Below are 18,819 nucleotides of genomic sequence, written 5' to 3'. Positions count from 1 at the left end.
ACAAGACTGTGAAGGGAGCTAACAGGCTGGACACTGAGAAGTTGTTGCTCCTGATAGGGGAATCATGATCACAGTCACAGAATGGGGTCCTGATCATTTAGGATGTAAATCGAAAAGGTAGAGAGAGGCTGACTGATCAGTGGAAATCCAAGAACCAGAGCACATCAATTTAAGATGAACGAGAAACAAACCATCGGAAACCTCACTGAGAAGTGTTGTAGAATGCTGTGAGTGGTCAGGGTCTGAAACAAGAGACTGCAGTGGAATAGATTCAGTTGTAACAATGAGGTAAACTCCTGAAGGGAGAGAAACAGAGGGGTGATGTGGAAAGGAGCAGGAACTTGGAATAAGTGCTTTACTCTTGCAAAAAGCCTGCACCAATAACATAGAAAGAATGGACTCCTTCTCTACCGTAAGCAAACGATGATTTTATAATGAGAAATTTATTCACCCAGTAGATTGTGCTTCCTTGGATTTCTCTACCTCAGAGATTATGAACAAAATATTGGTCTGTCAGGAAATCAAGGGCTAGAGGGAGCAGTCAGAACATTGGAGCTGAGGCAGAAGGTCAGCCATGATCGTATTGAATGGCAGTACAGACTCAAGGGACTGAATAGTCTACTCCTGCTGCTATTTCGTAAACAGCAATTCCCCATTTCCACATCCGCACCATTGAGAAACTTCAGTTCAATGTCAGTCCTCATCCTGTGTGTAATGTCTCACAATTCCGGTCAGGTTTCGAAGGATGGAAGGTTTTGTCCACCTCCAAATCCACAAGGAATGTGAGGTTAATGTCAGTGACTCTGCTCCCAGCTGCACTCACCCAGATGGATTAGGGAGCAAATCTCAGCCTGGTTTATATTGTCTCGGTGAGCATCGCAAGGTGCGGATCGTCTGCACTTTTGGGGAAAGTTGTGTCAGTGAAATTTCGGATTTATTTATTCGAATGTTTATTTCAGATCTGGAATCAGTTTCCATCGAGTGCCAGTGATATCAATCTAATTGTGAAAGGTTCAAGGCAAAAACGCAGCTGGACTGAGGTGAAGCTCCCCTGGTTGATGGACAACAGAAGGATAGGGAATGTCAGGTGGGGCTCTGAGTAAGGATAGCCCCGGGTCTGCCACAGTTATGATAACAAGCAACAATATCACGCTCAAACGCACACACAAAAATAAAAATGGCACACAGACACGTGTACATACAAACACCCATGTCACAGGGACAGGCAGGAACTCTCACAGAGAGTGCCCAAATCTGTGACAGACACTGTGCTACTCTTCAGTCTCAACAAGGGTGCAATTTAAATTCGATTAATAAAACCAAAATCTGAACAGAGTAAGTCTCATTGATGGTGACTCAGGGATGAGACCATCAGTGATTATTGCAAAAGTCCATCTGGTTCACTGATAGCCTTCAGAGAATGGAATCTGACCTTTCCTGCTCTGGTCTACATGTGACTGTATATTTGCAACGATGTGATTGCCTCTTAATTACCCTCCAAAATGGCCAAACAAGCCACTCCGTTTTTCTTTAAATACACTGAAAGGATGTGGGTGCCAATGGCTGTCCCTGGTTGCTCCTTGAGAAAGAGGCGGTGAACCGCTACAGTCTGTGACCTGTAGTTGATCCAGGCTCTGCTTAGGGTGGCAGGTGGCTCAGTGGTTAGCACTGCTGCCTCACAGTACCAGGGACCCAGGTTCGATTCCAGCCTCGGGCGACTGTCTGTGTGGAGTTTGCATGTTATGTGTGGGTTTCCTCCAGGTGCTCTGGTTTCTTCCCACAGTCCAAAGATGAGTGGGTTGGGTGTGCTAAATTGCCACATACTGTTCAGGGATATGCAGGCTAGGTGGGTTAGCCATGGGAGATGTGGACTCACAGGGATAAGTTGGGGGAGCTGGGTCTGGGTGGGATGCTGTTCAGAGGGTTGGTGCAGACTCACTGGACTGAATGGCTTCTTTCTACATTAGAGATTCTATGAAGTTAGGACGGTGAGGGGCTTGGAGGGGAACTTGCAGGGAGTGGTGTTCCCATGTATCTGCTGCCCTTATCCTTTGAGGTGTAAGTGGTTGTGAGTTTGCAAGGTGCTAGCTAAGAAGCTTTGCTGAATTTCTGCAGTGCATCTTGTAGATGGTACACACTGCTGCGACTGAGCATTGGTGGTGGAGGGAGTGAATGTTTGTGTATGTGGTGCTAATCGAGCGGGCTGCTTTGTCCTTTGTTCAAGGGCAATTAGGGATGGACAAAAAATGTTGGCCTTGCCAGTGATGCCCATATCCTGTGAGAATAACATTGAAGCATGTAAGAGCAGGGAGCCCTTCAGCCCATCTAACCTGCTGTGCCATTCTGGATCATTCGAGATCATCTGGAATATGTCATTTTCTGCCACACTGCCCTATTCACACTTGAGCTGTGCAAATTTGACTGGAGGGTACAAAAAAGGTACACTGTATGATACTATGGGAGATAGCTCTTTGCAGAGCCCAGTTCTGATCTGAAGCGGCACTTGCTTTTGATCTAATGTCAACGTGTGACAATTAAAATGTTGTCATGTTCACACACCTGCCATGCAGAAGTCTGACCTCCCCCGAGATCAGTAACAACAGAAAAGCAAAGAGACAGGGCAGAGGCTAAAGCTATTCCCTCATATAGGGTGAAGTCAGAGCAAATAGGAAGGTAGCTTCTCTCTCTCACATACAGACACACTCACACAAGAGACACTGGTACAGTGAGTGTTCAGCCCAGGTGACCTGCATTATCTGAGGATCTGTGATACAGAGCTTCAACAAGAAGCAAATCTTGCTGTTTTATTTGGAAGAAATTTGGGGATCCAATTCCACGGCAGCGTGTACGCAGGAAGCTGCGATGTACATGAGAATCACTCCCCTCTTATCCCAGGTGCAGATGTGTTGTCAGTTGTTCAACACATCTCCCATCCTTTCCCAACAGCAGCTTGTGCAAAGGCTTCAGGAGAGGGTGTCCATCATGAGAACCAGGGGCGGCACTTCTGCTCCATACACAACACAGGTAACTGGCACCTCGTTGTGTTCTGTAACTCATCTCAACGTTTGCGATCCCCTTCCGTCTCTAACCTCTCCTGCCTTTCTGCTGATATGGCTGGTGGAGACAGTTTAACAGATGCCAACAGATATCTGCTACCCAATTCCTGCCTTTGTACCCAGACTGGCTGAGCTATAATGTTCCTTTGTCAATTCCACAAACTCTTGTACTTTCAATCAGTGGTCAAAGGGTAAATGATAAGGAACAATGGAAAAATATCTGGCTTCGGAGTCAGTGAGGAAATTGAGGTTAATGATAACAACTTTCTCCCTGATCCTCTCATCGGCACAGGTCAGAGATCAAACCTCAGCCTTGCTTGTATTGTACAGTTGATTGATACAGACATGTTGGGGGTGGCTTGTATTGCTGAAGAGTGGGAGTGGAAAATTTGGGTCAAAAAACAAAAGCAGAAATTGTTGGCGAAACTCAGCAGGTCTGGCAGCATCTGTGGGGAGTGAGCAGAGTTAACATTTCCAGTCTGATGACTCTTGATCAGAAAATAACTCTTTATCAGAACTCTGCTTTCACTCCACAGATGCTGCCTGACCTGCTGAGTTTCACCAGCAATTTGTATTGTTGTTTCAGCCCTGCAGCCCTTTGTTTTATATTAGAATCTTTGGGTGTTTGTTTCTGATCTGTAATCAGTTTCTCAAAACTGCTGGTGGTATTAATCCAGCAGTGAGAGGTTTACTGTCCAAGAGCACCTGGTCTGTAAGGTGAAGCTCTCTCTCAGCTCTCTTGGGACATTATTGACAGTTAAGGGAAGAATAGGGATGGGCTCTGAACGAAAATATTCCTCAGTCAGCCGTGGCTTCAGGAAAGAGGAGCACGCAGATGAGCCAGCAGCATACAGAGTGACAGAAATTCTCCCTGATAGATTGGCAGCAGCAACAAGTGCTGTATTTTGTCCGTACCGAAAGGTCCTGGTGTTATACGGAAGGAGTTTCAAGATAGTTTTGAACGTTGTGGAATTACTTGGATTTCCAATGTTGTACTGGAACCTCATTGAGTTTTTTGTGGAGGTGCAGATATGCTGTCGTGTTTTCAACATCGCTTCAGTACTTTCTCCTCAGCAGCTTGCACAGAGGCTGCGAGAAAAAGTATCTGTGGCCAGAACTAGAGTCAGTTCCAGAGTTCCTTACGACGATACAGGTAACAGTTATATCCTCCTGTACTACAGATCACTGCAACATTGAGATTCAGTTCCTGTCCTGGCCTAACAGTGTCAGCGATGAATGGACGCAGAACAGATGAATACATGCCAGCCAGCTCCCATCTCTGCAGTCCAAATATTCAACCACGAGCAGCATCACAACTGAACTCAGCACTGCTTTTCCTCATGTTCAATCACTTGCACTCTCTGGTCTGGCTCAAAGGGGTGAAGTACAGGGTTAAATTAGTTGTGTTTCATTTTCCAAATTTGTAATATTTTTCTTGGGAATCCGGTGTGTTAATGTAATAGTTAAAGGTTCAACATAGCAGGACATGTGGTCTTTGAGCTGTGGTTCCCCTGGGTCACTGTCGACAGATGAGGTGCGGATATTCCCCAGTCAGTCAGAGTCTTTGTAAATAGGAACAAGCTCTATCTCACACAAGAGTGACAGAAACTCTCACTGAGAGAGTCAGGCTGGTTCAGCAACAAGCTGCTATCCCTGTCAGTGAGACAGACTGCAGTAAGCTCTCAGTGTCGTTTAGGAGAAACAGTTTTTTTCCACTTCAGCATTAATGCTACCACCAATGTTCATGTTCGAGGATGTAATTAGGGCATTTGTTCAGGTACAGATGTGTTGTGAAATGTACAAAGCTACTCCTCTGCTTCCCAAGAGTCGCCTGATGCTGAAGCTAAGAGATAAGTCTGACCCCACAGTCAGCACTGTCCCACCTTTCGATGAAACAGGTAATGGTTGTCATTTTCGGTCATATATCTATTGCGGTTCTCTCCTGGGTCATTTTCCAGGTTCCATAGGTGTTGGATTGTCTTAAATCCTGATGCAGTATAGTTTAACATGCACCAAGCTCCCTCATATATCACCCACTGGGCTCTCTCACCTCTCTACATTGGCTAACAGTCCGCCAATCCCTCAGCTTTTAAACAAATTCTCATCTGGTTTTCAATCGCTCCAGGACCTCACCCCTCTCTGTTTCCAGAACTTTCTCCACCTGTGGAATCATCAATTATCTCCTTCCTGCTCTACTCTGGCTTTGTTGGCAACTCTGTGTTTGGCTGTTCTATTCTGTGTCTAGCCTTGCCTTATACTGCCTGGGTCCTAAACACTGGAATCTTCTCCTGAAACGTCTGTGCCTGTCTCTTCCTGTCTCTCTTTATCTGTCCCAAATCGTCCCCCCATCCATTTTAAGATGCACCTTAAAACCTAGCTATGACCGAGCTCTAGGTCACTGTTCTGAATATGACCTGATGTGTGACTGAGTGAAAATGTTGTGAATGAGACTATGATGAAGAGATTTGGGATGTTTTTAACCGCAGATGCGAACTAAATCAGGTTGTTGTTATTTCCAGCTGCCTGTGCATGTGTCACATATTTTGTTGTTGAATTGATTAAAATCCCTTGAAAATAGGAGATGATCTAATTAAGTTGCTTAAAGGGTCTGATAGGATCAATAGAAGCTGTATTTCCTCAGGTGGAGGGGCCAATTCCACCTCAATCATGGCGACAAGTTAGAAATAGGCTTTGAAATTTTGATATCTGGAAATAAATCTTCAAACGAAGGGGCGTGGAGATCTGAAGTCTCTTCCCCACAAAAGCCTTTGAGGCCAAGAGGCCTGAGATGGAGAAAGTTTCTGTTCAGCCAGCTAGTATTATGATTGCAGAAGGCTGAAAGGGTTTAAGATGACCCAGTTGAAGGAATGAAGCGGACTGGATGGGCTGAGTGTCCATGGCTTTGTGAGTGAGGCTAGCCTTGTTGATGCTCGGTCTGATACTGCAGGTGAGGTGGGACCTGGTTGAACTCACTCCCCTTGGTTTTTAGTGGATTGTCTTGAGCTGAAGCTGAGAGGCAGATGATCCAGTCTTGACCTAATACTATCCCCGGGTCACGTCCCAGTGTTGCAGCCACCTCGTTGCCTTGTGGTTTTTTTCTGAGCAGCATTGTAGTCAATAGTCCTGCTTGAGGATTCGCTCATAAGCACAGTATGTTCACCCATATATGTAAATGGGTTACTGAGCTAGGCAGGACCTGTTTTGTGAGTATCGCTATTTCTGACGCTTGGATTGCAATTGTAAGGCAGGGAGACTTGCTGAGCTCCTGAACCATCGGAGTCTGAGGCGACCAGAAAAGATTTCAGCAAACCCTTTATTTTGTGAACTCAAGATGAGAACAGTACTGGGAACCAGCACAGCATCTCTGTGCTGTGAAATACCACAGTAAACAATGCGCTCCCACTGTGTGTGGGCGGGGGGTGAAAGAAAGTGGTCCCAGTGGCAATGAAAACAACAAAAATCCATTCTCTCAGACATGCACACAGCATCTTGTCGCTGCTGTTGTAATCCGATAATTGAAGGTTTGTTGTACGGTGTTTGTGAAGTGGAGTTCCCCAGGGTCGGTGAGAACAGGTGAGCAAAGAGCAGGCAGCAGAGGGAGCTTTTTGCGTGAAGAAATTCCCCAATCAAGAGGCCAGGACTCAGTAAACAAGCAAAAGCACACGTACTCACTTCAGAGAGGCAAGGCGGACCCTTACCTCTGAGACAGCTCAACAGGGAAGGTGATGAACACCTGGCTGCTGTTATCACCTTCTCTTTTGGTGTGAAGGAGTGTGAGAGACAGACAGACCTTGGGAAAGTGCTGTTGGGTGGCTGAGTTGAAAGGAGCCTGCATGAGCAGCCCGAATGCGATGGAACATGATGCTGCTACGCAATCTGGTGTTTCGCACGGTCTGGCAAGTTCAAGTCTGCTGCAAGGACTTCAACGCCACTCCCATCGTCCCCTCTCTCCGCATCACACTCAGAGATAAAGGGACTGTTCCACAGCCCACTATTTCTCCTTTCGACAGGGCAGGTAACTGTTGGCACAGTCTCGATGCACGGTTTCAGTTTCGCCTGCGCCCGGTTTATGGTTTTGTTGGTGGTGAGTGATGGATTCGGTGAGGGGTGGTGAGGAGTAAGGGTGGAGGTGGGGGTCAGTGGAACAGGTGCTCCCTGCATCTCACCCAGATGCACTTGAGCCCAGACCCAGGTGGACCAGCTCCCCATTTTAACCTGGCCCGTCAACTGGCCAGTGTTTCAAAGCAGACTTGGCACTGGGACAGAGGTCTGTAGGATGCTCATTGTTCCAGCAGACCTTTACTGACAGAGTTAGTTTCCATTGGTATGCATTGACAATTTTCCTCAGCAGTGAAGCAGCCTTGGTACGGTGGCTCAGTGGTTAGCATTGCTGCCCCACAGCGCCAGGGACCCGGGTTCAATTCCGCCCTCGGGCGACTGTCTGTGTGGAGTTTGCACATTCTCCCTGTGCCTGTGTGGGTTTCCTCTGGGTGCTCTGGTTTCTTCTCACAGTCCAAAGATGTGCAGGCTAGGTGGATTGGCCATGCTAAATTGCCCTGTAGTGTGCAGGTTAGGTGGGTTAGCCACGGAAAATGTGGGGTGGGTCTGAGTGGGATGCTCTTTGGAGGTTTGCTGTGGACTACAATGGGCTGAATGGCCTGATTCCACACTGTAGGACATCTACGAGTGGGCAATTGGGAATTACATTGGTTGACATTCCAGTAGGAAAAGGTTAACTTGAGCAAGATCAGCTGAGAATGTGACGGATGTATCTGATGGACTGACCTGGTTTAGTAAGGAAAGCTCTCGCCTTGGGACAGTCACAGTGGTTAGAAAGATGAAAACAAACTCCTTGAGAGTGCGGGTGCAGGTTTGGTCCGAACTCCACATTATACTTGTGTGTGTGTGAGAGAGAGAGAGCGACGTACCTCCCAAAACTGCTGCAACAGGACATTAGGGAATGGGGCAAGTTCCACAACTCTGCTGATAGTGGGCTGTTACAACGTGATCATTCGTACAGCGCAGAATGTTCAAATGTGTTGTCTGCAATTTAACACCACTCCAAGGATCGTGTTGTGATAAAGCCAAGAGTCAGACACCAAATGATCAGCCCACAGTTCACACTGTGCTTCTGTCTGATCATACAGGCCAGTCTGCCTTCTGCTCACTGTGTTTTCCCTTCGTATTTCTGCTCCCCTCACCCTCCGGCTCACTCACTTCCACTGGCGTCTGGTTCATGAATGTGTCAATGTTAAAATTTGCCACTTTGTTTTCAAATCACTGTAAAGCGTCTCCCGTCAACATCCCAATCTCTTTAATCTCCTGCAGCCATACAAACCACTGTGATATCTGCACTCCTCCAAATCTGACATTTTCAACATCTATCAGTTCACTGTTAGCCACTGGCCTTCAGTTGCCTGGGTCCTAGACTTTAGAATTCCCTACCGAAAACTCTCTGACTTTCTCCCTCTCACTGCTTCTTTAATATGCACCTTAAAACGTATTTTCCACTAAACTTTTGGCCACGTGTCTGAATATTCCCTTATGATGCTCGGTGTTGAGGTTAGGCAGATGTAGTTCTTGTGAAGCACTTTGGGACAAAGTTATTGCTTTCTAATGGCATATAAATGTAGGTTGTTGTTGTGTAGCTGTGTCTGTGTGTGAGTGTGTGTGCATATCTGTGTGCATTTCTGTGTGTGTGTGTCTGTGTCTGTGTGTGTGCACGTGTGCATATCTGTGTTTTGAGTGTGTGTGTGTGCATATGTGTGCTTGTCTGTCTGAAAGACCTATTCACATCTCAACTATAGCTTACAATATAAAGGTTTGCAGCCAAGCTCCACAGCTGATATTTGAGCACTGTACTGTCGACTGTGGTAAGTGGCACACTGGCCCTCTCTCTTCCCTCACCTCAAGTCACTGGTCTAAAACATAGCTCACCCTGCATCCCAATGATAACTAGCAATAGACTAGCAACAGAGTGTATTGCCTGCCAGAACTGTAAAGTCCAACTACATCTTGTGCTAACCAGTTAAGCTACTACAGATAATTGTAGAATCATCAAAAAATGTAGAAACTAAGAGCGGGAGTAGGCCATTCAGCCCTTCGAGCCTGCTCTGCCATTCGATATGGTAATGGTTGATCACAAACAAAGAGAGCAGGAGGGAGGCAGTGAAGATGTGAAGTCTGTTTTATCTGTGACTGCTCTTCCATGGTCTTGGTGGTAAGGAGCTTTGGAAAGTTCTGAGATTGTGAAAGACACTGTGAAAGTTTAAAATGCCACTTTCTTTCTCTCTTCCTTTGGGTTGATGTTATCCTGCAGAAAGAAGGCGAACTATTTTTCAGTTGTTACGGAAATGACCCAGGGGAGAGTTCAGGTGCTTGCTGTTAAGTACGTTGGGACCTGTTTTCCGCATGGCAGCGTAGTGCTGAGATTGAATTTTCCGTGGAGCTACACCAATCCATCTCAGCAAATGTGAAAAGTCTGCTGCTGTACATAATTGGCATTGAGATAGCAATCTAACCCCAAGATTCTGGCAGTAACATTGGAAAATATCAGACACCTGCTGTTCTGCCCCTGAGAACATGCCTGATTCTTTCTGACTTGGTTAGACCACAAGTGGATAACAGCGAAAAGTTCTGGTGTCCGTATTACAAAATAACAAATATGGAATACATGCAAAACAAGATTCACAAGGATGAGACAAGATCTCGCAGGTCTGAAGATTGAATAGGCTTAGGCTCTTTTATTGGGGAAAGAGTTTGAAGGGTGACCTAAGTGAGTTCTTTAAAAATGTGAGGGGATTGGATAGGGTCGATGAAGAATGTTGGAAAACCACAGCTGGTGGCCCCACATATAAGATAGTCATTAATAAATCAATCAGAAATTCAGGAGAAAATTCTTTATCCAGAGAGTGTTGAGAATGAGGAGCAGTCAACTCAGGGAGTGGGTAATGTGGATTTTACAGATAAAGTCACCATTGTCTTAACAGGCCACAGGGCTGCTCTCTCATTAGAGAGAGAGAGGGAGAGAGAGACAGGGGCTGGTGGTGGTTTAACCTGAGGATCAGGCAAAGGGAGAGGATGAGAAGAAGTTCCTTCACAGTAACCTCAGCCAGTGCAGGAAAAGCCAGATCCCAGATGTGGGTTTGTTGATGCATAAAAAGAGGAAAAATGGAATAAGAAGAAAATAATTTTGGAAGGGAGCTTTCAAGTTGGCAGCTGGCTATGATAATATCACAACCTTCTATATCAGTGACAGGAGCAGGCCATTCAGCCCCTGATACCTGCCTGCATTTAGTGAGATCATTGCTCTTCCATGATGCCACCATGCCCCATTATAATGGTACATCAGGAACCAATAGCTAAGTCTCTAAGAGGCCACTGTGCTTGGCACAGCAGTGAGGGCAAGGCTGGGGGAGTGGGTCCAGAGCAGTACAGGGTCTGTAATTTCTCTCCAAATCCTGACTGTCAATAGTAGACGTCTTAGATCTACATCCCTTGGCCCCTTCACAAGAGAGAACAAAAATCTCTTGCTCTCAGTCTCAAACAACAGTAGATGGAAGCTTTTTTGGGAAAGGGAATTTCAGATTTGTGTGATGCCCTTTAGAGTCGTAGAGTCATACAGCATGGAAACAGACCCTTTGGTCCAACCAGTCCCTGCTGACCATAATCCCAAACTAAACTAGCCCCACCTGCCTGCACCTGGCCCATACATTTCCAAGCATTTCTTATTCATGTACTTATCCAGTTGTAACTGTACCTGCATCCACCACTTCCTCTTGAAGTCCATTCCACACATGAACCACTCTCTGTGTGAAAAAATTTGCCCCTCATGTCTTTTTAAATCTTTCTCCTCTCCTTTAAAAATATGCCCCATAGTCTTAAAATCCCCACCCTAGGGAAAAGACACCCGCCACTCACCTTCTCTATACTCCTCATGATTTTATAAATCTCTATGAAGTCAAGACTCAACTCCATTTATTCCAATGAAAAAAATCCCAGCCTATCAAGCCTCTCCTTATAACTCCAACCCTCCATTCCCAGCAACATCCTGGTAAATCTCTTCTGAACCCTCTGCAGCTTAATCATATCCTTCCTATAACATATCATATCCTCCTATAAGGGAGACCAGAACCGGAGAATTCATTTCCAGATCTCACTCCTGAACAGCCAAACGGTAATGTTATGAATATGTATGCCTAATCTGGTCTCCACCCAGCAGAGAAGGAAGCTTCCCCCTGATTTCAGAAACCTTTTTTTAAATCATTTTAAACACTGTTAGATTGCCCCTTGACCTTCCAAACACAAAGGAAAACAAACAATGTGAATGCAACCTATTCACGTGTTTTAAAACTTTTAACTACTTCGTAATTCTGGTGAATTTGCACTGGGCCCCCGAGCCAGGCCAGTACATTTTTTCCAAGACACAGCACCCAGAACTGACCAGAATATTCCAGATGCAGTCTAAGTCTTTGTGCAATTGAAGCAAAACTTTCTCAACTTCACTTCTGAGCTCCCATGGCCAACATTTAACAAATCCTTGAAACCACAAAGCAAAAGAGGCTGCCAGAAGTGGGAGGAGGACGAGATCACTGATTAGGAAGTCTATCCACAGAAGGCATATTTTGTCATTCACTGAGATCATGGCTGATCTGTGACCTGACTCAATCTGAGCATCAATTATCCCCTTCTTCTGGATACCCCACCCAAAAAAGGGTTTCTCTCTATCTACCCTATCTTGAAAACATTGATCAAATCGACACAGTGGCTCAGTGGTTAGCACTGTTGCCTCACAGCGCCAGGGACCTGGGTTCGATTCCACCCTCAGATGACTGTCTGTGTGGAGTTTGCACATTCTCCCCATGCCTGCGTGGGTTTCCTCCAGGTGTGCCGGTTTCCTCCCACAGTCCAAAGATGTGCAGGTTAGGTGGATTGGCCAGGCTAAATTGCCTGTAGAGTTCAGGGATGTGTAGCTTAGGTGGGTTATAGGGGGATGGGTCTAGGTGGGATGCTCTGAGGGTCGGTGTGGACTTGTTGGGCCAAAGGGCCTATTTCCACACTGTAGAGATTCTATGATTCTGAATCCATTTCTGTACTTAACAACCAGCCTACTGTACCTAAGGTTAAGGTATAAATTTGCACAGTTCTCTGTCTGGGTAGATTACTTTCTGATTGGAGAATTGTAAGGTTTACTGGCCCTTTAGAGGAACCAGATCCACTCACTTTATCAAAAGCAATTTGGTACCAATTTCTCCATCTCCTTACACCCTTGTGATCGCCTGCCGAGAACCCTATGACACTCCATAAACACAACACTAAACAGAGCTCGTACAGGATGCACAGCGAAAATATAGAGGATTTGAGGAATCAGGCATTGTGGGTCAACCTATAGCAGGTGGGCTGCAGCAGTTCACCATCACTTTCTCAAGGGCAATTAGTGATGGGCAAGAAATGCTGGCCAGCCAGCGACACCCACATCCCACAAATGAATAGAATAAAAAATCTTGCATTGCTTATTTATTATAACTTTAGAGCCTGACTGCACACAATATTTGGCTTTGCCCTCTATTATTACGTTCTGTTCTGCTGGTTGTTGGACTCTCTGAGGCAGACAACTGCTGGTCTCCAAAATTCAACAAAAAGCCCATTTAGATTTGCATTAATGCATTCTCTTTCACAATTTTGGGACAATCCAATTGTCTTTAAAGAGTTAGATTTGCAAGAATGATACCTATGGGGAGGCGATGGCCTAGTGGTATATATCGCTGGACTGTTAACCCAGAGACCCAGATAACATTCTGGGGACCTGGATTCGAATCCTGCCACAGCAGATGGTCTAATGAGACCATGAGTCAATTGTGAAGGAAAAACCTATCAGGTTCACCATGTCCTTTAGGGAAGGAAACTGCCATCCTTACCTGGTCTGGCCTACATGTGACTCCAGACCCACAGAATATGGTTGACTCTGGGCAATTAGGGATGGGTAATAAATGCCGAGCCGGTAATGCCCTCATCACGTTAATGAATAAAGGAAAAAAATGGACTTCAGAGGTTAATTGTTGAGATAAGATTATACAAATTAGGCAGTTTTCTCTAGAATTTAGAAGATTAAGGGGTGATGTGATCAAAGTCATCAGATAAAATTTTTAGATAAGAATAGAATACTTCCACTGATTGCATAATCTAAAAGTTAGGGCCAGACCAATCAGGGGAGATAGTAGGAAGCACCTCTGCACACGAAGGGTGGATAAAGTCAGAAGTTATAGTCCAACAGGTTTATTTGAAATCACAAGCTTTTGGAGTGCTGCTCCTTCATCAGGTGAAGAGGAGGGAAACATAAGAGGCACGGAATTTACGGGCGGAGAGATAATTGCAAGATAATTCCAAGTAATTAGGAGTGTTAAAAGATAATACAAATGGTGTGTGTGGAGAGTTGACAGGCTGAATAACAAGTCTTTGCAGGTGACCAAAAATGTCAAACGGTGTTAGTAAAATGTCAACAGCTGAATAGCAAGTGAAGGGCTAACCTATAATCCGATTAATTAAGGCAGTAAAATAATTACAAAAAAGTCAAAAATAAGATGGTGCTAGAGACAGACTACATGGCCGGAATAACATGAAAGGTATAAGAACCGAAAGAGCTGCAGATGCTCAGTTCTGAGGAAGGGTCACTGGACCTGAAACATTAACCCTGTTTTTTCCTTCACAGGTGCTACCAGACCAGCTGAGTTTTTCCAGCAACTTTGTTTTTGTTTCTGATAGGCATAAGAGTTGCATGACGCGGGTCTAACCAAAGTAATAAGCAATCCAAACCTATACAAACTAATTAAGGAAGAGAGATAACAACAAGTTGTTAAGGTGACGGTGTCAAAACAGGACTGTAAGGAAGATTTTTCAAACACAGAACAGTGTGGTGGGTTACATGTAGCGCGACATGAACCCAAGATCACGGTTGAGGCTGTCCTCATGGGGAGGGAACTTGGTTATCAGTTCTGCTTGGCCGACAAGATTTGGGACTCTCTCCCACAAATGGCAGTTGATGCTAAGTCAGCTACTCATTTAAAAACTGAAATAGCTAAGTTGTTGTAAAAGAAAGGTATTAAGGGATATGGGCCAGAGGCAGTTATATGGAGTTAGGACACAGATTAGCTACGATCTCAGTGAATGGCAGAACAGGCTTGAGGGACTGAATGGTTTACTGTTCTATGTTCCTATGTACTTTGGAATTGGAGTCATTGTTTGCAACAGTTAGTGGGACCCGGCTTGGGCTCTTCACTCTGTACTATTGAACACCATTATGATGGGATGGATGTAGCAAAAAGTTTCCATGTATGGCCAAGTCCGGGACAAAGAGGCAATATAAGGTTGTCACCGACACATTTAGGAAAGGATTTTGGAATAATGCCTTTTGATAGAGTAGTGAAAGTGTGGAGCATGCTCCTGTTAAATAGATGGTGTGGAGAACAATGAGATATTTAAAGGAACGCTTAATGTGTACGCGAGAAAGTAAGTCCTATGGGAAAAGGCTGCAAAGGAGTGAGAGACGGTTTGTGTGAGGCATGGACACTAGCACAAACCAGCTGGGCTGATTGGCCTGTTTGTGTTCTGTGAATTCTATGTGACTGTTTATGGCTGGGATGTGAGCATCACTGGCTACATCAACATTTATTACTCATCACCAGTCACCATAATACCATAAGACATAGGAGCAGAAATAAGCCATTCAGCCCATTGAGTCCATTCCACCATTCAGTGAGGTTATGGCTGACCTGATAAAGCTCCACGCCGTTTTCCTCTGGAGAAAGTGATGGTGATCCCCTTCTTTAACCACTGCCATCTCTTTGATGATGGCACTTACTAATGCCGCTGTTAGAAAAGGAGTTCGAGCACGCTGAACGCAGTAATCTTGAAGGAGTATCTGTAGTTCAGGAGGCTGTGAGGAAATCACGATGGGGATCATTGTTCTGATGTACTGTCCTTGTGCCCATTCTGTGTTTTATTCCAGTCTATTGGGGATTGAGCTCATGTTCGAGAAAATATAATTGAATCAGCTGAGGAACGTTTGCTATGGTAATATGGGGTCAACAGGTGGAAATGAATTCTTTATTAGCCGAAGCTGAGTTATCTATCTCAATATGTCGATCCTGCTCTCTTAACTTGACTGAAATGAGAAACAATAACACTGGAAATACAGAATTTGAATTGTTTATTTCTTTGAAAATTTGTTGTGGAATTTGGTGCTTTAAAATGATAGGAAATTGAAGTCTTAACTTTGAATATAAGGAATCACTGAATGTCTTTTTGTGTGAGTGTTAAGTTGGGGATCTGAAATCCTTCCATTGGCTTTCTGGCACATCTACTACACTTGTACTCCAACTGCAGTGAAAGAGCTCACACCGCTGATAGCATCATAAATTTGAATTTATACATTGATACAATCCACTGACATCAAAGTATTTCAGCACCAGTGACATTCTGGTCTGTTGTTTGCCTCTCACTGCTCTCGCTCAACTAAGTTTAATGAAGATTACCACTTTCCCCTTTGAGTTAGGCAGCCAGCTTCCACTCCAGTGTTGTGACAACAGATCAAAACCCCAAAGTACTTGTGGACAGATTGAAGTTTTAGTTCCAACATGGGTTTTTTGAAAGAGGACAAATATAGCCAAAAGATGACTGCAGATGTGAACTCAGTGATTGTCTATCTGACAGAGAGCCCTGTGTGCAATGTGCCACATGATCAGAGTCAGGGAATCTTCAAAGAGAAAGATTACAAAGCAAGAGATAATGAGAGGCTGACTATTCAACACCGCTCTTTCAGCCGGTACTCATCGTTGGTGGATTCCCTTTCTAAAAACAGGGTTAAAAAAGTTACTGTGGCCCCTGGTCTCTGCATGATGGTGATGTGCTTGTGTGTGGACCTGAGTAGTGTGCTGTGAAAGTCACGGATTGAGAACAGCCAGTTCAGTTCCCTACCCCCACAATGAAAAAAAGGGAAAAGACACTCTCTTGCACACTGAGTGTAGCTGGCCAGCCGTTGCAGAAAGGAATGCGATCGGCCCAACCAGTTCACTGCTAAAGATTCCCATTGTGTCACTGAAGGGATGATTCCCTGCACAAACATTCTTCTTTCATCAACACTCCTTCACCTGATGGCTTATGTGGGAGTAGCTGTGAAAGATGGCTGTGCTAATTACCTACACATATCAACGTGGTTCAGTGGTCGCCCTCCTGTCCTGAAGTCAGGTGTTTGTGCATTTAAGCCCCACTCCACAAATGCAACCAGAGCAGATTTCAGAACATGGCCGAAGGGGTGTTGTACTTCAGAGGCTTGATCTTTCAAATGAGCTCTTCAACCTGTTCATGTGCACATCCAGGGCCTTGTGTTGATGGGGAAGAATTGAGGAATATTTCCCTGGTCCTGACCAATATTATACCAGACCTTAATGAATCATAAAAGGCTGGCATCCAAGTTCAGCAGGTGATAGGGAGGGCAAATGGAATGTTGGCCTTCATTTCAAAGGAAATGTAGTATTAAAATAAAGAAGTCTTACTAAATCTATACAAGGACAAGTTCATACCACAGGGACAGGCAATAAATGCTGGCCAGCAAGTGATGCCCACATCCCACAAATGAATAAATAAGAACAAACAACTGGAATACTGTGGACAGTTTTGGGCCTCTTATTGAAGGAAAGACATTCTGGCATTGCAGGCATTTCAGAAAATGTTCATTAGGCTGACACCAGGTATGGAGGGATTGTCTTATGAGAAGTCAGTTGGGCCTGTACTCATTGCAGTATAGATGAATGAGAGGTGACCTTATTGAAACGTGTAAGATTCTTAGGGATTGACAGGGTAGATGCTGAGAGATTGTTTCCCATTGTGGGAGAGCCTAGGACCAGAGGACATAACCTGAGAATAAGGGGGCACACATTTAACACGCAAGTTCTTTTTCTGCAGAGTGCTGTTGAGGCTGGGTTGTTAAGTATACTCAAGGCTGAGATGGACAGATTTTCAATCAGTAAGGGAATCAAGGATAATGGGGAAAAGGCAGGAAAGTGGAGTTGATGATTATCAGATTTCCAGGAAGGGCAGAGCAAACATGATGTTCTGAATGGTCTACTTCTGCTCGTACAGTTTTTGGTCTTACGGTGGATAAGTGGGTAGCTCCCCTGTCCCCTAAGTTAAAAATTTGTGCATTTAACACCCTCTCCAGACGCGTGAGTACATAATCAAAGCTAACCAATCAGGGCAGTGTTGATGGAGTGCTGCATTATCTGATTTACCATCTTTGGGATGAGATATTAAATTGCCTCATCTTCTTAAAGTGGTGATAAAATTTAATTTGGAATTATATTCAATCATATTGTCTCCTCTTCTCCTTGTTTTCCTTCATCTCCTATCTTTAAATGCTTTCTATGTCTTTACTGTCACCTCTTTCTCTCCAGTAAATCCATCTTGTACTGTCTTCTTACCATACTTCCTTCTTTGTCTTTCACTCCTGCCCCATTCACATTAATGCTGTCATTCGCCTTTATCATCCCATTTCTCGTGTACTTCATCCTTCCTCTATCTTTCACTCTGTGAGTGTCAGTTTAGCTAAGTTGGCTGGATAGTTGGTCTGTGAAGCAACATGGGTTCAATTCCTATCACCATCTGAGGTTACTATGAGGGACTTTCCTTCTCAACCTCTCCCCCTTGTCTGAGGAATGGTGGCCCTCAGGTTAAATCACCATCAGTTGCCTCTCTCTCCTTAATGAGAGAGCAGTCTGAAATGGCAACTCACATCATTCACTTCCCTGTCATTTTTTAAAAAATTCATTCACAAGATGTGGCATCGCTGGCCAGGCAGCATTTATAGCCCATCCGTAATTGCCCAGAGGGCAGTTAAAAGTCAACCCCTTTGCTGTGGGTCTGGTGTCACATGTAGGCCAGACTGGGTAAGGATGGCAGTTTCCTTTCTTAAAGGACATTCGTGAGCCAGATGGGTTTTTTTCCAAAAATTGATAATGGTTCTATGGTCATCATTAGATTCTTAATTCAAGATTTTTATTGAAATCAAATCCCACCATTTTCCATGGTAGAATTCAAATGCTGGTACCAAGAACATTACCTGGATCTCTGGATGAGTAGTCTATTGATAATGTCACTCAGCCATCGCCTCCCATCTCTCCTCTCTTCTCCTCCTTTCTCCTCCTTCTGCCTCTCCACCTCTCCCTCCATCCTATTCCAGCTGTTAGCCTCTGCCGCTTCTTCCTTCACTGAGCCCACTGCAATTGTACCTCCTGCTGTGTATGGCTGAATAAATCTTTTAGGGAACATCAGCCTTGTCATGGATGTCTTTAAAGGGGTACGTTCATTAAATGTACACATCATCAGACAAGATATGTCTGTGTTAGTTGACCAAGCAAGACATACTAGGAAGGGCTCTCCAGCCCTGTGTATCTATGACTGCAATTTTTGAATGAAAAACTCACAGTATGGTTTATCAGTCCCAATGGGTTATTGGCTAAATTGTTTCTCAAGGAAACTCAACAACAGAGGGCTACCTGGTTTCATGTTTTCGAACCATTTACGTGACAACAGTGTCTGAACTTTCTAGGGGCACAATGGTTGTTGTCACAAAACAGTATCAAGTCGTAGAAAAGGGTACTACGTAAATACACGAGGTGTAGAACTGGATGAATACAGCAGGCCAAGCAGCATCAGAGGAGCAAGAAAACTGACATTTCGGGTCTGGACCCTTCTTCAGAAATGGGGGAGG

The sequence above is a fragment of the Rhincodon typus genome, chromosome 11 (assembly GCF_021869965.1).
Source record: "Rhincodon typus isolate 14 chromosome 11, sRhiTyp1.1, whole genome shotgun sequence".
Classification (NCBI taxonomy): Eukaryota; Metazoa; Chordata; class Chondrichthyes; order Orectolobiformes; family Rhincodontidae; genus Rhincodon; species Rhincodon typus.
The sequence above is the reverse complement of the archived record's forward strand: the minus strand, read 5'-3'. Positions refer to the sequence as shown.